Raw genomic sequence first — 27,647 nt, 5'->3', positions numbered from 1 at the left:
GCACCCCCTATACAGTAAAACCAGGAACATTCCTTGGTATTTAAGTTGTTGGACAAAGTACAATAGGTGAAATAGATTCTTATTGTTCACTCTAGTGCACTCAACAAACACTTATTAAATTCTTTTTAAAAAATTACTACAAGCCAGATACTATGATAGATGGCTGAGCTAGAACGATGAACAAGACAAAGTCCCAGGCCCAAGGAACTCTTAGTTTATTCTGAAAAACTGAGTTGTGAATGTGAGAATAAAAGTGAATTGCAGAGTTCTGTGCTGGAAAGGAGAAGAAAAGTTTCACAAAAACGGAGTCAGGTAAGCTATCTCTTAAGAAAGGAATTAAAGTTTACCAGATGGACACGAGAGGGTATGGCTTTGGGAAACACCACAGTCAAGCTCAAATCTGCTCAAGAAGCGAAATAATTTTCAGTTTTTCCTATTTACTGATTCTAACAGACCAGAGCAATATATCCCAGCAACTGATCACTCATTTCCAACATTACTGCTGCAGTTGTTACTGCTGTTCAGTTGCCAAGTTACGTCTGACTCTTTGTGACCCCAGGGACTGAAGCATCCCAGGCTTCCCTGTCCTTCATCTTCTGCCGGAGTTTGTGCAAACTCATGTCTATTGAGTCTGTGATTACATCTAACCATCTCATCCTCTGTCACCCCCTTCTCCTCCTGCCCTCAATCTTTCCCAGGATCAGCGTCCTCTTTGTTGCAGTTACTCTGATCTAAAGTAACATGTACTCATCTCTTTCCCCCAGAGATATTGCTGTGGTTTGATTTTTCATGTATTAAGACAACCTTTGGGATAACTGTCACTCCCTCCTTTACTCAGGATAGTATAAATTACTGACAGAAAAACCATTGGCTAATGAAGAATAAATGTAGAAACATTCTATCATTCCTTTTCTATTCCACTGGCTCTGAAAAATTCTATATCCAGCCTGGAGCTATGTTTAGACAACCATAATACAACCCACTCAGAAAAGTTAAAATTCCAATTGATCAAAAGGACATTTCCCTATAATGTAAAGAAAATGCAAACAGGCTAAGTACTCAACAATTTGGTTTAGTCAATTATGGTGCATCAACATGACAGAAAATTATTCAATTTCCAAAAATGATAATTAAAATGATTATACGTGATATGTGGGAAAAGAAAATGCAAAACAGTTTACACACACAATTGCATTAAAATGCATCTGCTTGTGGAATGTTACTTGGGAGTAACAGGAAAAAATTTTAGTAATTGCAGTGGGGACTGCAATTCTGGCGTATTTTTCTTTTCAAATTTTTCTCTAATGATATCAATGGGTCATCTTCTAATTGTTTAAAGTTTGGTGTTTCACAGTGCCTGAGTGTGGTTGCTGAATTAAGTCTACCATCTTCTTTGTTCTTCATACTTTGTTACAATTAACACAACCCAAGACCACAAGAACTGTTTCATGCTACTCTCCTTGAATGTGTGCCTGCTAAGTCACTTTAGTCATGTCCTGGTCTCTGCAACCCCATGGACCCCATGGACTCCCATTGCCTGCCAGACTCCTCCATCCATTGGATTCTCCAGTATACTGCAGTGGGTTGCCATGCCCTCCTCCAGGAGGTCTTCCGCAGGTGGGTTCTTTACCACTAGCGCCACCTGGGAAGCCCCACTGAACTTAGTGACAGAGACAAAATATCTCATCTTACACTCTATGATCAAAAAAATTTTAATACAGAACATTTCCTTTAACTTCACTAAACTTTTCTTCACTAGCAGTGCCATCTCTATTACTTCTTTTATTTAATAAAGTTTTATTTTTCAAAAGGTACAGCTGGAAGGACCTGTTCATGCATCTTTGCCAGTGGCTGGGGCATCTCCACCCTTGGTGTTGTAAGATACTTGATCTCTGTGCTTTGAAACCAGCTTAATAAGTCCTTTACTAAGGAGCTCCTGAAAGGCTGCCCTGGCCAGAGAACTGTGAATCCTTAGTCTCTCAGAGATGACAGTGAGGCTGTGAGCTTCTGGTTGGAAACTTCCTTACAGAGTTTGTCAAACAAGTCTAGGTTATTGAGCTGGTCTCAAACTCTGTCTTTGGATCACTTCTTTTTGGCCTTGCCCCCAGATTTGTTCACTGGATCTTTGTTTTTCTTGGCCGACTTTCTGGCATCTTTCTTCTTTCTTCTTCTTGTCCTTGGGCAGCATCAGTGAAGTTCGGAGAGCAACTGCTACCACTTAGCCTTACTAAGCTGTTGGACAAAAAGCCTATCACTTCTGCTGGCATATTTTTGGCTACTGGAAAAATAATAATGTAATAATTAAGAGTTATTACATTATTATTAATAACTTAGTCTAGTGGTTCAGACTCCATACTCCCAATCCAGGGGGCCAGGGTTCAATTCCGGGTCAGGGAACCAGATCCCGCATGCAACAACTAAAGATTCCACATGCCACAAGGAAGATGGAAGATCCTGGGTGCCACATGTAAGACCCAGCACAACCAAATAAATTAAAAAAAAATGAGTAGGGCCTGTCTTCTTCCTTCTGGTTATATTATCTTGGATGAATCACTTATCCTCTCTGTACTTCACTTGCTTGTCAGTAGAGTAAGGTGACAATAATTGTGGTAATATTTCCAACTGAATATTGAATTCTAATTGTGATGACAATTCATGGGGTTGTCATAAAGATGCAGTGTGATGATCCAGGCCAAGTCTGGCCTATGCGCTCAATCACCAGTAACTATTTATTGTTCTTACGCTTGACTCATGGTGGGGTACAACTATTCCTGACACCATTTATGCAGTTCTGGGCCACTCTCTAAACTTCTCCTGGCATACGTCCTTCTTTTCATCTTTTATTCATATCTTTTTAAAATCTGAGTTTACTAGACAGCTCTCTGGAAATGATACCTTCTTCTTTTCCTTGTTTTTTTCACTGGATCATCTGTGATGACAACATAAGAATTATATTATGTAAAGAATCCTGTCCTACTTGAATCATATTTTCCTCAAGGAGTTTCATGTCACAGAATCATGCCCATCTTTTTAACGAACTTTTCCAAACGTGTATTCCTACAGGTTGAGGTTCACATGGAATGATTCTGGCCTTCATCCTCTCTGGCTATCCTTAAGTGAGGTGAGGATATCCTTAACATATATAAGGATATCCTATATGTCCTTAACATGTAGCTTTTTATTCTTCTAAACTAAAGACACAAATGGTATACACATGAATAAAAAAATAAAAAGCAAGTCACTCCCTCTTCTCCCAGAGGCAAACATTGTTATGTGTTTTGTGTATTCTCTGGAAATACTCTATGCATTTTGACACACATTATATTTGCATACATATACATGTGTGTACATATCCCATTTTAAACCCCAACTGCATCAGACCATACACCCTGCCCTACAAGTCGCTTTTTACTCAGAAGTATACCTTGGAGCTTGTTTCTTATCAGCACAAATAACATTTCTTTTTTTCTACAGCTGTGTAATTTCCTAAATATGGATAAATCCTAATTTTTTCACCAGTCCTATATCAATGTTCATTTGGGACATTTCTATTCTTATGTTATTACAAACATTTTGGAAAAAATGTCTTTAATGTATTATATATACAGTTTGAAAGTGAAAGTGGCTCAGTTGTGTCCAACTCTTTGTGACCCCATGGACTGTAGTCCATGGAATTCTCAAGGCCAGAATACTGATGTGGGTAGCCTTTCCCTTCTCCAGGGTATCTTCCCAAACCAGTGATCAAACCCAGGCCTCCTGCGTTGCAGGTGGATTCTTTACCAGCTGAACCACATGGGAAGCCCAAGAATACTAGAGTGGGTAGCCTATCCCTTCTCCTACTGATTTCCCAGGAATAGAACTGGGTCTCCTGCACTGCAGGCAGATTAACGAATCTGCCTGCAGTGCGGGAGACTGTGTTCAATCCCTGGGTTGGGAAGATCCCCTGGAGAAGGGAAAGGCTACCCACTCCAGTATTCTGGCCTGGAGAATTCCATGGACTGTATAGTTCATGGGGTCACAAAGAGTTGGATATGACTGAGTGAATTTCACATTCTTAAGTTGAACACATAATATATATACAGTTTATATAGTATATAAATAACAAAACTGCATAAATAATTTTGTAGTCTTCCTTTTCCACATATCTTATATTTTGGAAGTTTTAGAAACTTACTTTCAGTTCTCCTGTTACATATAAAAAAAATGAATATCATCCTTAATAATTCAGATGTCATAAGAAATGTCATTCTGATTCATTGTAATTCTAACCTTTGAGGATATAGGATATATTAGAGTTGTCTAAACAAAGCTTCCAGCAGATTATAGGATTCTGCAGAGCCAATGAGATGAGAAAAAAAAATGATATAAATATTTCTTCTCCTTAGCAAACTATTTCTGTCAGTGACAAATAAGTTCCATATTTAGAGTTGTCAAACAAAGAAACTTAAGGTCATCATCTCCATTATAGCAAATCTGTGAATAATATTTGTTAAAGTCCTGGAAATATAAAAGCTGATGCAAAGAATACACGAATTGAAGAGTACAGTCAAACTGTGCCCCAAACAGGCTGTACAAAGTACTTGACTTCCTCACGTTTCTCATCACCCTGTTCATTACCAGCAAATTTTACCTTATGGTCAAAATTTGACCATGAGCATACAGTTTTCTATCTGTATCCTTAACATTCTGAGAGATAAATCAAGAATTGTTCTCTGTACTGTTTTTAGCCAGACAGGTCTTTGAGAAAAACGCAGTTCCATCAGAATCCCTTTTTACCGACATTCTGAATTGACTTGTCAGATCCTGGATGGCAACCAGTGAACAACGGGAAGACCTGGGAATTTAAACTAAAGGTGGCCTTGCTATGCAGTATCATCAGTTCATTCTTCTAATGATGAACCAGCTTTATTTAACCATTTGGATCTGATTTGTTTACTGTCTCTAGGTTGTAATGTAGTTAATAAAAATGAAGAGTGAATTTTCAGATTTGTTACTAGCTTTAGCTACTCTTTAATGACTTAAGACGATAAAGGTTCTAGGGCAGAAAATCAAAGGCTTTTGGCTCTTTCCAGACTATAGATCTTAAGTTCTGTAGCACTTCAGAGATGATGGCTGCTGCCAACAGAACTTATCACAAATCAGAGGCATTTCTCAGTGTGAAGAGTCTCGCTTCTTCCTTTTTATGTACAGTACAGTGTCACTGCACTGAATCATCCCGCACACAGAATCCAGTGTGAGACACTATACAGTTCATCCATTAGCTCAACAAAAAGTAAGTATCCACTCTGCCAGACTCTATTCCAGGTCCTGAGATAAGGATATGAACAAAACAAACAAAAATTACTACTTTCCTGGAGCTCACATTCTAGTGAGGTAGGGTAAGTCAATAAACAGAATATGTAAAATATAAAATATTTTGGACAGTAAGAAGTGCTGCAAAAAAAATAAATTATACTTTAAAATGAATATAGGAAATCCAAACAAGGTTGGTAGATGGTTTCAATGTCAGTATCTTGGTTATGATGTTGTATAGTTATCTTTGGGGGAAATGAGGCAAAAGGTACATGGGATCTCTGTTTTATTTCTTACCATTGTGTGTGAGTCTACAATTATCTCAGTAAAAATTTCCATTAAAATTTTTAACTGGAAGGTCCACTACTGAAGAGTGATCGGATTAGGGTTTACTGAACAGATAACAGAGAGCTAAGACCAGAAATTGGTGAAACAGCAAGACATGGAGTGAGACTGCTCCATTCAGAGGGACCACAGGAACCAGACAAAGCTGGCCTGTAGGGTTCCAGAAGCTGCTGTCAACAGGGGTGGCTAGAAACAAGGGACAGAAAGAGCAAGCTAAGGGGAGAGGCCACTTTACAGAATCTGGCTTTTACTCTGAATGAGGGGGAAAGCAACCAGATGGTTCTGGGCAGAGGAGAGGCATATCTGGTTTTATTAGTGTTTTTCTGGTCTCTGTGTTAATATTAGACAGTAGAAACCAAAGAATGAACTACAGTAACAAAACATGCATAGCATTCTTTCAAATCACTCAGACGCCAAGGTAAAATACCTCTGTCTATGCATTCTGAATTCACTGACTCAGGGAGTTTTCTCAGATTCACAAGAAATAGTTTCATAGAAGTTTTCCTAACCCATCAGGTGACAAAATAATTCAATCTGACTTTCACGCATGAACTCCTCCCATGAAGCTTTGCTTAAATTTTTTTTTTATTCCATCAGTATTTAGATTCTACAAAAGGAGAGTAGCTCCAAGAAGTTACCATGGGAAAACGTTCCTCTGAAAAACCAGTATGTTTCTTCTATTTCCCAAATCACTTTTATTAATTTTTTTTTGCTTTTCATGTTTTAGTAATATCTCCTGAATTTGACAACTGGAGAATCAGTAAGCATCTGATGGTATAGTTAAAAATAAAGTAATAAAGAGAAAACAGGGGCTTCCCTGGTGGCTCAGTGGTAAAGAATCCGCCTGCCAAGGCAAGAGATATGGGTTCCATCCTTGGTCTAGGAAGATTGCACATGCTGTAGAGCAACGGAGCCCACACACCCAACTACTGAGCCTGCGCTCTAGAGCACATGAACACAACTACTGGGCCCAAGTGCTGCCACCACTGCAGCCCATGTGCCCGAGTGTCCATGCTCCGAAACAAAAAAGCCACTTCAATGAGAAGCCTGTGCATCGCAACTAGAGTAGTGCCCCCTCGCACAACTGGAGAAAAGCACGTGCAGCAATGAAGACCCAGCATAGCCAAAAATAAATAGATAAATACGTAAATAAAATTATCTTTAAAAAATAAAGAGAAAAAATAGCTTTTTCCTTTGAGAATGATAACTTAAATGTTAAAAAGTAAGTGGTAATTGATAATTTAGATAAAGATTCTGCAAGAGGTTGGTTTTTTACAATAGTTGTTCTTCACGATTGGTAGCATCTTGAAATTATTGAAAACAAGGAATATAAAGGGTGATTTATACAAGATTGTAGCAACTAGAAGTTTCTACCAATTCGTACTCCTATAAACCCAAGGTACAATGATGATTCATGTCCATGATGGTTCCTATGAGGAGCTGTAATCCTGAAACATCTTCTGAGTCACCTAACAAAACCTGTTCAATATAGTATTTTGAATATGTTATTAACTTTGAAGACTTCTGGTTTTCAAATTGTGTCTGGCATGTTTGATGATAAGCTACTAACCAGAATATTTTATTACTCAGAACTAACCATTATTCCCCATCTGTGTGGGTTTACAGCATAAAATATCAAAAGTAGAATGTCATTAACTATTTGTAATGAAAACTCCTTAAGACTGATCATTCTAGAGGCAAATCACTGAATTTCTGAACTGTGTTTAGTCACCAAGTCATGTCTGACTTTTGTGATCCCCATGGACTGTAGCCCACCAGGTTCCTCTATCCATGGGATTTCCCAAGCAAGAATATTGGAGTGGGTTGCCATTTCCTTTTCCAGCTTTAGAGATTATCTAATCTACTTCAACAATACACATATTACACATGAGAAAATCAATATCAAACAAGGCTAATATATGTATAATAATTAGTGGTAGATGCCCAAATAGAGCCATTTTGCCAAGCTGAGGAAAAAGATGGTAGAATTCAAAGCAACTAAATCTCCTAAAATCTTCAGGATAGGATCTCAGAGAAAAGGGGCTTGAATAGAGAAGGAGCTCAGAAACTTAAACAGGATCCCTTAAGTTGGAGCCAAATAATGAGCTCATGCACAGGGTGAAACCTGACAAGGCTGGGCTGAGAGGAAACACCAACAAAAGAACAGCTTCTGGGAAAAGAACAATCACAAAGAGCTGAACAAATGCGGGAGCTGAGGAAATCTCTAGTTACCATCAGCCAGAGAGCTGTGCTGTGCTCCGAAGAAGGAATTAGTGAAACTCCAGTACTTTGGCCACCTCATGCGAAGAGTTGACTCATTGGAAAAGACTCTGATGCTGAGAGGGATTGGGGGCAGGAGGAGAATGGGGCGACAGAGGATGAGATGGCTGGATGGCATCACTGACTCGATGGACGTGAGTCTGAGTGAACTCCGGGAGTTGGTGATGGACAGGGAGGCCTGACGTGCTGCGATTCATGGGGTCGCAAAGAGTCGGACATGACTGAGCGACTGAACTGAACTGAACTGAAGAAGAGGAAGAGACAGCCTAGTGTCTTCTCTCTGCTGTGTGAGGGTACAGCGAGAAGGTGGTCATCTGCAAGCCAGAGAGAGTCCTCAGCAACAACCAAACTTGCTGGCATCTTGCTACTGGACTCCCCTGTCTCTAGAACTGAAAATAAGTGTCAGTTGTTTAAGTCACCCAGCCCACAGCATTTCGTTACAGCAGCCCAAGCTGACTAAGACACCTCTCTGCCCACTTTCCCATCTCCTCTACAGCTTTATCCTCCTTGACTTCATCTTTAACTGCAGAGCCCAGAGGGAGGCTCAAAAGGGAGGGGGTATATGTATATTTTACAAAAATATGTAAATAAAAAGAAAAATAGAAGAAAAATGTAGACGGCCTCTCTCCTACCCCCATAGTCACCAGCCCTTTCCATCCAACTCAGGGCTTTTATACACATTGTTCTCTTTTAGGAAAGTTCCCTCCTCTTTCTCACCAGCCGAAATATATATATTTCTCTCATATCTTAGTTTAATCATCACTTCTTCAGGGATTCCCTTCGCCTACTTATCTGACTAGGTCAAACCCCCTATTATATGCTTTCCTGATACACATTATTCTCATGAGTACTAAACACTGTAGCAATTTATGTCCTTAATTTTTAAATTTAGTGTTTGTCTTTTATACTAGACTGTGAGCTCCTGAAGGACACATTGAAAGCCCTGAGTAAATATTTATAAAATGAATGAAAGAATGAATGCTCTCATAAAATAATGATTTAATAAATTGTTTGCAACAAATTTCCCTAATGGTCAATAAGTATTTGTTGAAAGAATTTACAAATCTCCATATTCCTCACTGTTTTGCCTATAAAATAGGTGCCTGCCCTGCTTACCACATAAGGGTTGTAAACATATAATAAATAATTTAAGTATTTGAGATTAAAATTCTAATGGCATCTGTATTACTTTGGGTAGGCTAAATAAACTGCTGAATCAAACAGATGCAAATATGCAGTGGCTTAAATACAATAGTAGTTTATTTCTTGTTTATATAACAGTTCAGAACAGGTGTTCAGGTCAGCAGGCAGCTTTTCTACATGCACTGATTCAGGAACCAAAGTTCCTTCCATCCTGTGGCTTCTCTGTGGCCTTCTTATCATCTGCATCCAGCTGGTTGAACAGAGAATGGAGGAAGAATTCTTATTCTTCGAAAGGCTTCATCGAGAAGCGGCAAACATCATGTCTATTTATCAGGTAACTGACTATAACGCTGTTACTATGGAAGAAGGAAAGAACTGATTCTGCAGGCAGCTGGTGGTGGTCTCTGCCACCACCACCTCAATTCAAGATCTCTTATTGTTTTAGCTTTGCTGTGCTTTTTGAACAGGTGGCAAATACAAGTATTAACAACATTATGGGTTAGAATCAGGTCAGACCAAATGGCAATGAAAACTTTCTCTTACTATTTCCTATTGGTAATAGCACCCCAAGCTGTTCCATGATAATTTCGTTGTGGAAAGTCTTATCTCATTCTGGGCTCTTCAAAGTAAGAAAAGAAAAAGGAAACATTGAGAGAAACATACCTAGAACACTACTTATTCACAGATAATTCGCATGATCTCTTCCAGTGACCGTTTAAGTGTTATCAGGACTAAAAGCTGATTGACTCTTTCAATCTAATCAGTTCTTAATTATTTATAGGCTGGATTATCACCCGTTTGCCCCTCCAGATTTATCCTCCACCCTTTTCTGTGCCTCAGAAGGCTGACTGTATGGACTAAATCAAATGCCTCCCTTACCTTCTGGCATCCCTTGTGGTTTAGCTAAAGAAAATCAACAGGGGATCAAAGAAAGAAGTGTCACCACAGACTGGCCGCAGCTCCTATTAGGAGGTCTTCCCCAGGAATTCTCCCTCTGCAAGGACTAATAAGGGCTTTCTGTCCTGCCCATTTAGGACCAGAGGAAGTGTCTCCTTGTTGGCCAGCCCCAGCGTATCCCAGTATCTCTCCTGATTTCTCTAGATCCTACCCATGCTTTGTAAACCATTTCTTCATTAAAATCTCCTCCACTCACTCATCTGTTTTCTTCTGGGACCATGATTTCTCAAAGTGGTCCCATAGAATCCTAACTCTGAAGTTAAAATATACATTAGGAGTGCTCTGTGACAACCCAGACGGGTGGGATGGGGTGGGTGGGAGGTTTAAAAGGGAGGGGACATGTGTACACCTATGTCTGATTCATGCTGATGTATGGCAGAAACCAACATTGTAAAGCAATTATCCTCTAATTAAAATATTTTATTTTTTAATTGAAGGATAATTGCTTTACAGAATTTTTTTGTTTTCTGTCAAACCTCAATATGAATCAGCCATAGGTATACATATATCCCCTCCCTTTTGAACCTCCCTCTTATTTCCCTCCCCATCCCATCCCTCTAGATTGATACAGAGACACTCTTTGAGTTTCCTGAGCCATATAGCAAATTCCCACTGGCTATCTATTTTACATATGGTAATGTAACTTTCCATATCCTCAATGAAAATGTTTTAAAAATATACACTTTAGGTAAAATAAATTTTTAAAGCACCTAGCAAAAAGGTTTGTAAACAGTAGAAGAAACAAAAAAAATAGGCTATTTACATATATGCTGCATTTCTTAGACCTTTTTGATCATGGAATTTCTCCATAATCCTTTTTGATCATGGAATTTATTTTGAGAGCATCTGAGGAAATCGGTATTCTAAAGAATGTATCTAGGAAATTCTGATTTATGCCAATAGAAATGAGAGAAGAAAGACACGTATATAATTACTATACAACGGCTGCTGCTGCTGCTAAGTCACTTCAGGCGTAGACTGCAGCCCACCAGGCTCCCCCATCCCTGGGATTCTCCAGGCAAGAACACTGGAGTGGGTTGCCATTTCCTTCTCCAATGCAGGAAAGTGAAAAGTGAAAATGAAGTCACTCAGTCGTGCCCAACTCATAGTGACCCCATGGACCGCAGCCCACCAGGCTCCTCTGCCCATGGGATTTTACAGGCAAAAATACTGGAGTGGGTTGCCATTGCCTTCTCCGATACAATGACTAAGAATGCTCAAGTTGTTTACATTCTGGCTTTAAAATATAGCCACTCACTCACTTGATGATGGCATGCTGTGTATGTGTGTGTGTACACACACATAGACACACCTACACCCTCTGCACCTGGGCTGAGTCCACTGCTAAGAGGCCAGGACTCACCTCTCAGACTTCAGAGTCAGGTGTAGGACCTTGGAGAGAACCGACCAAGGAAGTCTGTCCTCAGACATATGCGTTCTTGAACCACTATGGCTTATAAGAGACCCAATGGATTAGGGAACAACAGACTGTAGAGAAATTTTATCACAGAGAAAGGGCATGGAATCTACAGAATTGGTGGAATCATTTCATTTAATGAACTGTACCTGTGACACCTTTATACAGAAGTTACTAATTTTCCAATTGAGGATTTCAGAAACACTCACCTTGGAAAAACCCTGAAAGACAAGCTTTCTCAACTTCAAAACTATACTTGAATCAGCCCAGATGTCAGTAATTTTCAAAGAATTTAACCTCCAAGAAGATAGTGTTGCCATCTTTGTTCTTTGTTCTTTTTTCCCACCTTTCCTGTCTTTGTTCCCTCTGATCCATCCTGATAGTGCCTACCACCCTGCATCATAATTGTTAGCTTAACTCTGTCTCATAAAGCGATGTGGGCTCTCAGAGGAAAGAAAATGAACCCTGCAGTTTTTAAAGCCTTCACATTTGACACAGCTTGTGCTTAATAAACATTTTCGAGCAAGTGGAAAAATATTGGCTGAATGAATGTTTCCTTGGTAACCTATTTCACCATCAACCCTGTTATAAACTTTCCCTTAAGATTTTTTTTTAATGTGGACCATTTTAAAAGCCTTTATTAAAGTTGTTACAATATTGTTTCAGCTTTATGTTTTGGTTTTTTGGGCTGAAAGGCATGTGGGATCTTAGCTCCCCAACCAGGGATCAAACCCTCACCCCCTGCACTGGAAGGCCAAATCTTAATCACTGGACCACCAGGGAGATCCCTGAAGTTTTTCTTAATACCAACTCAAATGCCATCTTGTGATTAGAAGAATTCCTAAAAGATACTAAAAGCTAACCACTCTGGACAGAAGTACGATAAAAAAAAATAACAATAAGAATTTTTTTTTTGCTTTTGTTCATTGTATTTCTTTTTAATTTTCACAGAAGAAAACTATACAACTATTCTTGCCAATGTATTTCAATCCCACAAACTGTAGAGTTTAAAAAAATTCCTCTTCCTAGATACAGGGCTAAGCAAGCCAAGTAAATGAGTAAAGCAAGGTATTTTGGTGTGAGACCTAAAATGAAGGCCCAGCAATATGTGCTGCCTAGATATCTGGAGAAATCAAGAGGGCCTCATACGGCCTAACTGAAAGTTCTCTTTCCCACTCTGCCCCATGGATAAGGTCTCCTAGACAAGCAACGGTTCTTATTAAGGCCACCTGGTCCAGGTCCTTCTCATCCCTAAATTATTCAAACTAGCCAATCACACCTTCCTACAGGAACCAGAAGTTGCCTCACCCTTTAGATATTTAAGTGTCTGCTTGTTCACTCTCTTCCTGAATGTATCCCTATGTTGCCTTCCATGGCAGGAGGGCTGATGGTATATGTGATTCATAAATTGTTGTCATCTCAAGTATCCAGACAGAAATGGTATGGATCTAACAGAAGCAGAAGAGATTAAGAAGAGTTATCAAGAATACACAGAAGAACTATACCAAAAAAAAACCATAATGGCCTGGATAACCACAACAGTGCGGTTACACACCTAGAGCATGACACACCTAGACTTCACACACACGCCGTGGAGTGTGAAGTCAAGTGGGTCTTAGGAAGCATTACTATGAACAAAGCTAGTGGAGGTGATGGAATTGCAGCTGAGCTATTTTAAATCCTAAAAGATGATGCTATTAAAGTGCTGCACTCAATATGCCAGAAATTTGGAAAACTCAGCAGTGGCCACAGGACCAGAAAAGATCTGTCTTCATTACAATTCCAAAGAAGGGCAATGCCAAAGAATGTTCAAACTACCACACAACTGAACTCATTTCACATGCTAGCAAGATAATGCTCAAAATCCTTCAAGCTAGGTTTCAGCAGTACATGAACTGAGAACTTCCAGATGTATAAATTGCACTTAGAAAAGGCAATTGCCAACATTCACTGGATCACAGAGAAAGCAAGGGATTTCCAGAAAAACATCTACTTCTACTTCACTGACTACGCTAAAGCCTTAGACTGTGTGGATCACAACAAACTGGAAAATTCTTCAAGAAATGGGAATACCAGACCACCTTATCTGCCTCCTGAGAAACCTGTATGCGGGTCAAGAAGCAACAGTTAGGACCAGATATGGAACAACAGACTGGTTCAAAATTGGGAAAGGAGTACAACAAGGCTGTATGTTGTCACCCTGCTTATTTAGCTTATATGCAGAGTACATCATGCAAAATACTGGAGTGGATGAATCACAAGGTAGAATTAAGATTGCCAGGAGAGATATCAACAACCTCAGATAAGCAGATGATATCACTCTAAAGGCAGAAAATGAAGAGGAACTAAAGAACCTCTTGATGAGCATGAAAGATGAGAGTAAAAAAGCTGGCTTAAAACTCAACATTCAAAAACTAAGGTCATAGCATCCAGTTTCATCACTGCATGGCAAATAGATGGAGAAAAAGGGGAAACAGTGACAGATTTTATTTTGTTGGGGTCCAAAATCACTGTGGACAGTGACTACAGCCATGCAATTAAAGGCACTTGCTCCTTGGAGGAAATGCTATGACAAACTTAGACAGCATATTAAAAAGCAGAGACATCGGTTTGCCAACAAAGCTCCACATAGTTAGAGCTATGGTTTTTCCAGTAGTCAAGTACAGATGTGAAAGTTGGACCATAAAGTAGGCTAAGCATTGAAGAATTGATACTTTTGAATTGTGATGCTGGAGAAGACCCTTGAGAGTCTCCTGGACTGCAAGAAGATCAAACCAGTCAATCCGTAAGGAAATCAGTCCTGAATATTCACTGGAAGGATTGATGCTAAAAAGTGAAAGTGAAGTCACTCAGTCATGTCCAACTCTTTGCGACCCCATGGACTGTATGTAGCCTAAGCTCCTCTGTCCATGGGATTTTCCAGGCAAGAGTACTGGAGTGGGTTGCCATTTTCTTCTCCAGGGGATCTTCCCAACCCAGGGATTGAACCCAGGTTTCCCACATTATAAGCAGATGCTTTACCATCTGAGCCACCAGGGAAACCAATATTTCTACTGAAGATCCAATATTTTGGCCACTTGATATGAAGATCCAACTCACCTTGACGCTGGGAAAGATTGAAGGCAAAAGGAGAAGGGGGCAGCAGAGGATGAGATGGTTAGACAGCACCACCGACTCAATGGACATGGGTTTGAGCAAACTCTGGGAGATAGTGAAGGATAGGGAAGCTTGGCGTGCTATAATCCATGAGGTTGCAAAGAGTCAGATGTGACTTAGCGACTGAACAACATCATCTGTCCACTGTCGAGTGTCATGTGTACAGCCGCCATCACGACCCTATAGTGGGAATCCTTTCCTTACCAGTGTGGTGAAATTTGTTGTTGCTTAGTCATTTAGTTTTGTCTGACTCTTTTGTGACCCCATGGACTGTAGTCTGCCTGGCTCCTCTCTCCACAGGATTTTCCAGGCAAGAATACTGGACTGGGTCGCCATTTCCTTCTCCAGGGGATCTTCCTGACCCAGGGATCAAACCTGCATCTCCTCAAGTCTTCTGTATTGCAAGTGGATTCTTTACCACTGAGCCACCAAGGCTCTAGGAGACCATTAAAACAGGCCATGGGCCTGGTATAGGAAAAACAGCTGCCAGAGGAAGACATGTAACAATACCCCTACTGTCTTAGAGCTAGGGAGTGGGGGTGTGTGGAGGAAAGGATGGGACAAGTCCCAATTTAAACAGGCAGCTACTAGTCAGGAAACTCTGGGAGATACTGATGCACAGAGAAGCCTGGAGTGCTATAGTCCATGGGGTCACAGAGAGTCAGACACAGCGATTGAACAACAACAGCAACAGTAAGTCAGCACTAGTCTACTGCTTATAGGTAGGAATGAAGACCCAGAACTGCCAAATTTGCAAGTTTTCAAGAGACACAGGGAATACAGATTTGTATGTCCACATCTCCCACTTTTTAAAGGTCTTTCTTTCACTCAAACAAAACCTATGTGAAGGGGTTTTGTGGAGCCCCAGCTTGCTGACTTTATTTTTTGGGGGCTCCAAATCACTGCAGATGGTGATTGCAGCCATGAAATTAAAAGACCCTTATTCCTTGGAAGGAAAGTTATGACCAACCTAGACAGCATATTAAAAAGCAAAGACATTACTTTTTCAACAAAGGTCCATCTAGTCAACGCTATGGTTTTTCCAGTGGTCATGTATGGATGTGAGAGTTGGACTATAAAGAAAGCTGAGCACCGAAGAATTGATGCTTTTGAACTGTGGTGTTGGCGAAGACTCTTGAGAGTCCCTTGGACTGCAAGGAGATCCAACCAGTCCATCCTAAAGCAGATCAGTCCTGGGTGTTCATTGGAAGGACTGATGTTGAAGCTGAAACTCCAGTACTTTGGCCACGTGATGTGAAGAGCTGACTCATTTGAAAAGACCCAGATGCTGGGAAAGATTGAGGGCAGGAGGAGAAGGGGACAACAGAGGATGAGATGGTTGAATGGCATCACCAACTCAATGGACATGAGTTTGGGTAAACTCCAGGAGTTGGTGATGGACAGGGAGGCCTGGCATGCTGCAGTTCATGGGGTCGCAAAGAGTCGGACACTACTGAGCGACTGAACTTGTAACTTCTGTCCTAGAATTTAACTCCAGTCCCTAGTACGCTACTCTGATCCCAACACTTGTATAACATTCTGCCATTGTGCCCTTTAATGCCATGTACTTATCCTTTTAACACATCCCACTAACATTACTGATTCAAGACATGTTTACCCTACCTTAAAATTCAAAATTTTAGCCATATTTGTCTGTTTTAAGTCCCCGTTACATATTATTTTCTGTTTCCTCTCAGCAGTAATTAACTGTACTGAATTTTATCTGGCCATATGCCATATTTAAAACTCTTTCAATTACTAGATCCATGTTAGAGTCTAATAATATCTTCCAGGTACTTTCCAACTGACTCAGCTTATGTTGTTCTCTCCATTATACCATTCCAGAAAAAGATTAAGGATCATAACTTCAAAATAAGACCTCTGAAACACTTGTTATGTTCCTCCCAGAATGACATAACACAAATAATAACTTTCTTAATTATTTCCAGGAAACGTAATAGAGCATTTTCCCCTCCAGGATGTCACTTTCCAAAGACTAATAAATAGTAGTTTCAGAAGAATAAATAGAGTTTTACTATGAGGAAAACAAACAGTACTCTTTAACCATGCTACAACATTTTAATGTGTTTGATGAATTTAAACACATATTTAGAAGAAACAGTTTCGAAGTGCAGTAATTCATTTATTCACTCAACAAATTTTTTTGAGCATCTACTATGTTCCAGTCACTATTTGAGACACTAGGAACATATTAGTGAACAAAATAGAATAAAATTTCTATTTGCAATGAGTTCACATTTCATAATATTAGGTAGAATATAAAACCAAATAGACTTGTTAATTATAGCTAGGGAAAAATACGTAAGCCAATGGACAGAATCAGAAGAGAATGTGCAAAAATAAAGTAGTAAGTAGATATGTTAGAGAAAGTACAGATTATTTCTTTCTCTATTCAAAATAAAACCCATGAATCCATAATAAAACAAAATAATGATAAAAATAAACAACTCACTGGTCATTTATGAAGGCTGCTAGTATGCCAACTCATTCTGTAAATTGATAAATAAATAGACTGATCATTGTGTTAGTCTGTTATGGCTGCTTTCTAACAAAATATTTTGTTAGAAATACTGCTTTTATTTCTAACAAAATACCACAGACTAGGTAGCTTATAAACAACAGACATTTATTTTTTTATCATTTTGGAGGCTGGTATACCAACAAGGAGTACAAATAAAACCAAATGTGGTACATGCCTTTAACATCACAATGAAATAGAGAATGTCATGAATTTCAAATCACCTAAAAGTAGAGAAATAAACTTAAATTCCACCATAGCTCCCATCAACAATGCAAGTCTATGAATGTAGAGAGCAGTGACAGAGGAGCCTTAAGACACTGTAAAAAAAGAGGAGAAGACAGCAGAGGATTCAAACAAAACACAAATAACATTACCCCCAGAAAGAAAAAGTCCAGTGTAAGTGCCAAAATACTGAACACAAGTCCAAGAATTTAGTTGTACATGGTACCTGATAGAAGAAAGGGCCTTAAAAGTAAAAAGAATCAGAAGTGAGAGAAGAGGAAATGTTAATTCTGGAAGAGAAAGAGATAAATAAAGAAGAGGTAGGGACACTTGGAAAGTGATAGCAAAGTGGAATAGGAAATAAAAAGTGAAAATACATAAGCATTTTTCAGAAATAAAACATGCCAATTGTCTTCCATCCAGTACCAAGGGGGGGAAAAAAAATAACAGTGAGCATAACTAATATTTAATACTATAACTCAATAAAACTTTCTGGAAATAAGAGAAAACTTAAACCTACTGAAAGAGCCCTTCATTTGCCTGAGACTATTGACCTATAATATCAAAATTTAAAGGCTAAAAATATTCCTCAACATTTCAAGGCCAAAAGAACATCAAATTACTTACAGGAGTAAGAAACTTTAGATTGGGATAAAGTTTCGTAAGGGCAACATATAAAGCAAAGGGCCAGCATTTTCAAGAAACTCAAGGAAAGAAATCATAAACCAAAAATTGTATAGCATAATGTCCTTCAAGCATCAAATATATTTTAAAAAATGGTTATGAATGTATAGGAACTCAAGAAATAGAATACTCAAAAAACCTCTTGAAAGAGTCTATTAAAGCAGGAGGTGGGAGACTACAGTCCATGGGTCTACTCTGGCCCGTGACGTATTTTTGTATGGCCTATGAATGAAGAATGCCTTATATTTTAAAGGATTGTAGAAGATGGAGGAGGAGGAGATGAAGGGGGATAAGAAAGAGGAGAAAGGGGAAGGAAGAAGAATAGGAAGAGGAAGAGAGGGAGGGAGAGGAAGCAGGCAAATTGCAGCAGTAAAGACTGCATGTGATAGAAAAATATTGAATCACTGTGCCACATACCTGAAACTAATAAAATAAACTATACTTCAATTTTTTAAAAGAATGTAAAGCCTAAAATATACATTCTCTGGTCCTTTTACAGAAAAAAGACTGTTGACCCCTTTCCCAGAGGATAACTTTATCACAGCAAGAAAGGAATGGCTAAAGAGCAGTAAACAGACATGGTGAGCAGTTCTTGTATCTAATGGTAGAACTAAAGAATAAAACAAAGGCAGGGACAGGGCTGTGAGAACAGTATGTGAACGTTATACGTTCTGACAAAGCAGAAAGAGTGCAACTTCCAAAAAAGGGAAGTAGAAGAGAGAGATGTGGAAACAGTAGGAAAAGATCAATGAGTATTATAATGGTAATAGGCAGGAGTCAGGGACATCATTTAAAACTGACAGACCAGCTAGTAGAAAGTAAGAAAAGGGGGATTAAGGGCACTCTTCCAGGGATAAATACAAAGATAACCACAAGGATAACAATACAAATCTTGCTCAATATCAAATGTAAAAATTTTAAAGCAAAGAAGACATATTACACAGACTTACACAGTGAATATAACTGCATCCGGTAATTGTAATGCTGGGCTTCCCAGGTGGCTCAGTGGTAAAGAATCTATCTGCCTGCCAAAGAGGGGATGCTGGTTGATCCCTAGGTCGGGAAGATCCAGTGGAGAAGGAAATGGCAACCCACTACATTATTCTTGCCTGGAAAATTTCTTGATCAGAGGTACCTGGGAGGCTACCGTTCATAGGGTTGAAGAGAGTCAAACACAACTTAGCAGCAAACATCCGTTGTAACATTAAATAATATAACAAAGTTGAGATAAAACATATATATCATAAGATACAGATATAAATTATAATATATCAGATGTACATTATAATATTAATAAAACATATCAATAAACTTTAATGGGCTTGCTGCTGCTAAGTCGCTTCAGTCGTGTCTGACTCTGTGCGACCCCATAGACAGCAGCCCACCAGGCTCCCCCGTCCCTGGGATTCTCCAGGCAAGAACACTTAATGGGCTTAGCTTGTCCATTAAAAGAAAAAATTTTAAATTGGCTCATAAATTGAAACACAACTCTATGCCGTATAAATTGTTGTTGTTCAGCTGCTAAATTGTTGTCCGACTCTTTGTTGGCTATATAAAAGAGACACTCCTAAAACACCATTCAAAGAATGTTTGAACATTCTTCGGCATTGCCCTTTATGAGTCCATATTAATAATAAATAAATATACACCTATGTAGGTAAACAAAGAAGGCGGTGGGTCTTTCCTGGAAAAGAGGGATGACTGATAAATGAGGGGGCAGGGCCAGCTCCACAGGGCCCCACTTAGAAAGGCTCCAAGCTTGGTTTCACACTCTGCTACTGCCACCTTGAATTTCTTAATACTTCTGTCTTTGAACTTGTATTTTTTAAGTGAAGTCCTATGGGATAGAGGATCACGTGGGCAAGCAGAGGAGATGTACTCAATATGTGTGTCTGGCCCTCCTTGCCACCCCACTGGCTTCCAACGTCCCTCGTGTCCCGTGAGCACAGAATTCCGGAGGCCGCCACCTGCGGGAGGTCGGTGAGCCTCAGAACGAGGACGAGGTAAGCGTGGTTGGCCCACGCCTCAGTAGGGGCACTGACGGTCCTAAAGGCCGTGTTGTTTGAACTGGAACTTACTTCCAGCACAGAAAGAAGGAAATGGCATTAAAAGAAACAAGAAGGACCTAGGAAACTTATCGCATCCTTTTTCATTTGTGTTACTTCCTTGTGTTTCCCAACCACTTAAACTGAAAGTGGTGACAGACAGAGAAGGAAAGGAAACATAGGGCAACCCTTGCTGCTTTTGCTTGCAGTCTTACTCATCAGTAAGCCGAAAGTAGTGTTGGTGAAATGTAAGCATACTGAGAAGCAAAATCAAAATAGCTGTGTTCATTGTGTGCAGTGTTTCCAATGTCCTGTAAGAATGAAACAAATATGCATATAAAAGCTATAAAATACAGATTGTGTAGTATCATATGATTCCACATATGTTCTTATATTTGTATTTTTAAACTGACATTGCACATTGTATACAGGAAATTTTACTTTAAAAATTTAATAAAATTAAATTTTAAACTTTTCTTTAGAATGATACTACATAATACCTAAAAAATACCAAGGGAGGAAAAGTTTTAGTAACTATACAGTGGAGAAACCACAGAATCCCCTAACCAGGTGATCAAAATTAACATTAACAATTATAAACAGTGTATAAACAAACAATGTATAAACAATTTTTTACCATGAGGAAGATGCAGCATTTTTATGTGGAATTCCAACTGGAAATAAATACCCTGAATCTAATCATGAGAAAAACCAACCTAAGTGAAGAACATTTGTTAAGATAACTTGCCTGCTTTCTTCAAAACCGTCAATGTCATGAAAGACAAAGAAAGGTTAAGGAACTGTACCATAAAGGAGATTAAAAAGTCATGACAGGATGTCCCTGGCATCCAGCGGTTGAGACTCCATGCTTCCAGTGTAGGCGGAGAGGGGGAATGGGTTTGGTCCCTGGTCAGGAAACTAAGATGTCACACACCACAAGGACAAAGAAAAGAAAACAAAAAGACATGACAACTAAATGCACTACGTCATCCTAGATTGGATCCTATTCTAAAGACAGGTGCAGGAAATTTGCTGCCTTACGGAACAAATGACATATTTGGACACTATGGAACAACTGACAAAACTGGAACACGGACTGATAAAAAAATATCTTATCAACGCTAAACTTCCTGAATTTGATAACTGCACTGTAGCTATACAGTAATTACACATGAGTATGTTAAGACTGAAATACATATTTATATCTTATATATATATATATAAAGAGAGAATGAGACTGCAAATGTAGCAAAAGGTTAAAAATTGGTAAATCTGAATAAAGGGCTAGGGTATTTCTTTGTACTATTCTTGAAACTTTGAAATATTTGAAAATAAAAGCTTGAAAGTGTACATCAAATCATATTCTTTCCCCTCTCAAATTCTTCTAATGATTTTCTGTCATTACCCAGATCCTTATGATCTAATTACTCTGCCTGTATTTTCCACCACTGCCCCCAGGTCACTAGAATTCAGTTCCATTAGCCTTCCTGCTTCTGTTCACATACACAAGTTCCACCTTAGGGTCTTCATAACGGCTGCTCCCCCACTATAACACTTTGCCCTGTTCTCCACAAGGCTGACTCCTTCATCTTATTCAAGTATCAATTCACACATGTTCTTTCCCAAACAAATATAAAGTGCCTGATCCCCAACCCAGCCATTTTCTATCTCTTCCCTCTATTTTATTTTTATTATGACAATTATTACTACCCCGTGTCTCATGTTTTCATTTGATTATTGCCTATTCTGCTAAAATGTAAACTCTATGAGACTTTATTGGTCTTTTTTTTTTTTTGTCTATTCTTTACTATATTTTCAGTGCCTGAAACAGTGGACCACAGCAGACAGGTTATAAGATGTTTGCTGAATGAACAGATGTTGCAAATAAAAAAATCCTTGTGTATATATACTCATGTATATTTTAGTGTAAATTTCTAGAAGTGAAAACTTGGACAAAAGCATGCATGTGAATTTTAAATTGCCAATATCCCTCCAAAATCACTGCACCAATTTACCTTCTCAACAACCCATGAGACTCTAATGTATTCACTTTTTAAAATTTTTAGTATGGTTACAAGTATATTCAACTAATAATAATTCACTATGTTTTATATTTGTTTCATGCAAATTTCTGTATCTGTTTTATTACAATAAAAACAGTTTTAAAACATTTCAATATCATAGTAATAGAGAACGTGCTTGGAAAAATTCAGCAAGTAAAAGCCAAGAGTGATTACTGGATACAAAAGGTATCCAATGTTATTCATGCATAGGTGAATATATTTCTGCAATTTTTTGACCATGCCAAGGAAAGAGTTGGATGGCAGAGGCCCAAAAATATGTGCAATATTCGAAATTGCTTACATTTAATCATAAACTAGCAAAATCTTAACATAAACTTTCTAACAAAAGTTTTAAAGAAAATGTCTTCAAAAATGTTTAATTGTTTTAATGTACTTCTCTTATGAGTTTTATGACTTTGCAATAACTTTTCCTGGAATAAAGAAATGTAAGAGTATATTAATTACCAAATTAAAAGTATTTAATTTCTAAGGACTAAAGCACTATAATTTTGTTCCAATGACTTCAACAATATTAACAGTTCAGCAATAATTACAACATAATTTTAAGAACCATAAATATCAGTGAGGCTAAAACTCAGAAGCTACATTAACTTCAAGTGAAGATCAAAACGAGAATCTCAATACTTCGGGGTCTAATTATTCTTCCACTAGACAAAGGGCAACCATCTTCTTCCACAAGGGTGGTGAAGCTTGCCTTTGTTTTCGTTTTGTGTGTTTTAGGTTCTGTACTTGATTAATTCTATGGCCACAAATGATATATTTGTAAAAAAAAAAATTACAGTGGATATTTGAACTCAACAAGCTCTCTTTAAGTTTCTGCAGTTCTTATAAAATCTTCAAGAAGAAAGCAATAATTAGACTGGCACCTCTGTGACTACTCAGTGAAAAGAAAAATAAAAGTTTTGCTAGAAGGAAACCCATGAGGGAAGAAAATTCAACCATTTGGTACCAATATTTAGGCTGCAGGATTTTGTCTTTAAAGTCAGTCAGATCTGAGCCACAGAACCCCTTGGTTCCACTCCAGAAATATAAAAAAGGAATTCAAGGATCAGTTATCAGTATCATTTCTCAGTTTGCTGGCAGTACCAAAATTCTAATAAAGTGGTTCGAAAGTTCCTTGAGCAAGTTCCTCAGCTAATGCATCTGAATGGTTCCCTACTACAGTTGCTAATAATTGCTGAACATATAAAACACCCCAAGTCCATTGACAAATATTTCTCCTTTAAATATTTATACATACACAAACACACAAACATGTTATGTATAATGATTTAGGAAAGTCATGCTTCTGTTGTTATAAACTGTAAACTCAATTTATTGAGGGTTTACTATGTACCACGTTCTATTGATACATTGAGGGCTTTACATACTTCCTACTTCATCCACAGAAACTCTGCTAAGTAAGCATTATTTTCTCCCATTTTACAGTCAAGAAATTAATGCTAAGAGACAAATTTGATTTGCTCAGGGTCACATGGATAATATGTAGTTGATCTAGACTCCTGACCCACTATTACAGGTTAGCTGTTCTCCCCTCATGGACACAAACCTGAACAGACATAAGCTGTCAAGTCAGTAGAAAATGGAAGGGACTGACGATTCAGGTTCAATGCAGGATACAGGAAGTTTGGGGCTGGTGCCCTGGGATGACCCAGAGGGACGGTATGGGGAGGGAGGTGGGAGGGGGGTTCAGGATGGGGAACACATGTACACCTGTGGTGGATACATGTTGATGTATGGCAAAACCAATACAATATTGTAAAGTAAAAAATAAAATAAAATAAAAAAAAGAAAATGTAAGGGAAATTAGCCATACTTCCATGGCTTCCACATAGACAGAGGTACTTCCACCATGATACTCTCTGCCATAAACCACCCATGCTCAGCCTTGATCAGTGTGAATTAGAGGTGTGAGTCTCATAGAAAAGAGCAGATACCAAAAATCAATGAAGATACGTGTATATTTTAGAAAAGTTATCAAGAGATTCTGATACCCTGGGGTCCTGACCCAAAGCTGAGGATCGTTGAAGAAATGTTAGAAGGCTAGAGAATTTTCTTCCACCTATTTTCTGCATCTATCTCCTCAATAGACAGTTGGGTATTGGCTCATTTGCTGCAACTTTTCATCATTTAGGGCTTCCCTCATAGCTCAGATGGTAGAGAATCTGTCTGCAATGCAGGAGACCCCAGTTCAATTCCTGGGTCAGAAAGATCCACTGAGAAGGGATAGGCTACCCACTACAGTATTCTTGGGCTTCCCTTGTGGCTCAGCTGGTAAAGAATCCGCTACAATGCAGGAGACCTGGGTTTGATCCCTGGGTTGGGAAAATTCCCTGGAGAAGGGAAAGGTTACCCACTCCAGTATTCTGACCTGGAGAATTCCATGCACACAGCCCATGGGGTCGCAAAGAGTCGGACACCACTGAGCAACCTTTGCTTTCACTTCATCATTTGAGTCCAAACTCTATTTTAACTGGCTGAAATTTCCCAAACTGCATGGCTTATGCTTAGCATTAGTTTCAGACCCAATTCTGCTTTGTTCTTTTTACTTCTTTTTGGCCATTTCACTCCATTATGAGCTTATTTTTAATGCCATCACCTTTTCATTGAAATTCATATATAGGCACATATACATACACACAAAGATATACATAATTCTACATATATTCAAAAGGATATACATAAGTATTAAGCAAAATAAGATAAAGATCTCCCTGTATGACTGACAATCTAAAAAACAGAACATGGCTAAAAACATGTACCCACTTACGTGTGCTCTCGCTATGGTGGAGTGTGCAGAAGTGCACAGAATATACCTGGCAGTATCTTCTGATTTCCATGCTAGTGAGCTCCATTCCTTGTTTTTACTTCCTTTAACCATCTCCTTCGGGCTTGGGTATTCATTCTCTTTTAATATTTCTTTCTTTCTTTGGCTGCACTGGGTCTCAGTTGCAGCAGGCAAACACTTCAGTTGCAGCACGTGGTTTCTAGTTCCCCAGCCTGGGATTGAACTTGGCCCCCTGCATTAGGAGTGTGGAGTCTTAGCCACTGGACCACCAGGGAAGTGCCTGGGTATTCATTATTCGCTGATGGATTCTATCAGTAGATATTTTAATGAGTAAGACTGACCTGTAATTTTCTCTTCCATATTGAAATTTGGCTGGATTTGGTACCAAGGCCAAAGTGGCCTCATAGAATAAGTTTTCCATTCTCTGAAATAATTTGTGCAAGTTTACTTCTTGAAAATTTGGTAGGACTCACCTGTAGAACAATCTGGGTCTGGAGTTTTCTTCATGTGAAAATACTAACTGCCGGTTGAATTTTTTAATAGTTTTAGAACTACTGGGGCTTTCCATTCTTTTTCAAACAATTTGTTTCTAGGGTCTATGGAAGAAGTTAATTCTGGAAAACTTAAAGCCTATATTTCTTTAAATATTACCTAACCACTCTCACTCTAATTGGGACTCCCAATTACATATATATTAGATTTCCTCATACATCTATTTCTTTGTCATATTTTCCAATTTCTTTTCTCCCTATGTTGGGGTGATAATGGCTGTACCATGCTGCTGCTGCTGCGTCACTTCAGTCGTGTCCGACTCTGTGTGACCCCAGAGACGGCAGCCCACCAGGCTCCCCCGTCCCTGGGATTCTCCAGGCAAGAACACTGGAGTGGGTTGCCATTTCCTTCTCCAGGCTGTACCATATCTAGTGTTAAACACATTTATTGAGGTTTAAATTTTTAAGCAATTATATTTTCCATTTCTAGAAATTCCCTTTTATTTTCAAGTCTACCTATTCATTTCTGATAGTCTTTTGTTGCTTACGCATCTTTGCAACTGCTTACAGTACTTCTTTAAACATTTGTAACATGGTTGTCCTTTATTCTATAAGTGACAATTCTGACAGCTTTAAGACTCTCTCTCTCTCTTTAGTCACTAAGTCGTATCTGACTCTTTTGTGACCCCATGGATTGTACCTTGCCAGCTCCTCTGTTCATGGGATTCTCCAGGCAATAATACTGGAGTGGGTTGCCATTTCCTTCTCCAGGGGATCTTCCCTACCCAGGAATTGAACCCAGGTCTCCTGCATTGCATGCAGATTCTTTATTGACTGAGCTATGACTATAGAGATCTAAATCTGTTCATTATTTCTGCTGCCTCTCATTCAAAATGGCTTACCTTCCAATGTGCAAAATTATCTTTAATTGTGAAATGATTGCTTTACCTGCAAACTGAATCATAGAAGATTTCCTCCAGAAACAATTGCTTCTTCTTCTGCTCATGCTATATGTCCCAGGCTCAGATTCCTCACCTGGCCACTAGGCCAAGGCCCAATATCTTGATAGCGCTGTGATTTATACTTTTATCTGCCTTGTGCTTTCACTGCCCCTGATCTATTGCTTGCTACATTTGTGGAGAGAGGGTCCTTTGAAACTTCTATTACCTCTTATGAGACCAGACATGCCCCCAAGAGTGTATCCCAGAAAGTCAAACTACCAGAAGCAGAAATCTGACTGTGATGGTTTGCATGGTGTTAACTCAGTTAACACCAGGAGATACCCCCTGTCCAAGGTAAGGAGCAGCGGCTGCACTTTGCTGGAGCAGCCGTGAAGAGATACCCCACGTCCAAGGTAAGAGAAACCCAAGTAAGACGGTAGGTGATGCAAGAGGGCATCAGAGGGCAGACACACTGAAACCATACTCACAGGAAACTAGTCAATCTAATACACTAAGACCACGGCCTTGTCTAACTCAATGAAACTAAGCCATGCCCATGGGGCAACCCAAGACGGGCAGGTCATGGTGGAGAGATCTGACAGAATGTGGTCCACTGAAGAAGGGAATGGCAAACCACTTCAGTATTCTTGCCTTGAGAACCCCATGAACAGTATGAAAAGGCAAAATGATAGGATACTGAAAGAGGAACTCCCCAGGTCAGTAGGCGCCCAATATGCTACTGGAGATCAGTGGAGAAATAACTCCAGAAAGAATGAAGGGATGGAGCCAAAGCAAAAACAATACCCAGCTGTGGATGTGACTGGTGATAGAAGCAAGGTCCGATGCTGTAAAGAGCACTATTGCATAGGAACCTGGAATGTCAGGTCCATGAATCAAGGCAAATTGGAAGTGGTCAAACAAGAGATGGCAAAAGTGAATGTCGACATTTTAGGAATCAGCAAACTCAAATGGACTGGAATGGGTGAATTTAACTCAGATGACCATTATATCTACTACTGCGGACAGGAATCCCTCAGAAGAAATAGAGTAGCCATCATGGTCAACAGAAGAGTCTGAAATGCAGTACTTGGATGCAATCTCAAAAATGACAGAATGATCTCTGTTTGTTTCCAAGGCAAACTATTCAATATCACAGTAATCCAAGTCTATGCCCCAACTAGTAATGCTGAAGAAGCTGAAGTTGAACGGTTCTATGAAAACCTACAAGACCTTTTAGAACTAACACCCAAAAAAGATGCT

The 27,647-nt window shown here is 39.1% G+C and overlaps 1 pseudogene; it reads right to left on the bottom strand.

Annotated features, from left to right (window-relative positions):
• Nucleotides 1-1,831: 1,831 nt before the first annotated feature.
• The window catches only part of LOC104993674, a 59,015-nt pseudogene continuing 33,199 nt past the window's right edge, over nt 1,832-27,647 (bottom strand).

The sequence above is a fragment of the Bison bison genome, unplaced genomic scaffold, assembly GCF_000754665.1.
Source record: "Bison bison bison isolate TAMUID 2011002044 unplaced genomic scaffold, Bison_UMD1.0 scf7180017864242, whole genome shotgun sequence".
Classification (NCBI taxonomy): Eukaryota; Metazoa; Chordata; class Mammalia; order Artiodactyla; family Bovidae; genus Bison; species Bison bison.
This window is presented reverse-complemented; position numbering and strand designations above follow the sequence as displayed.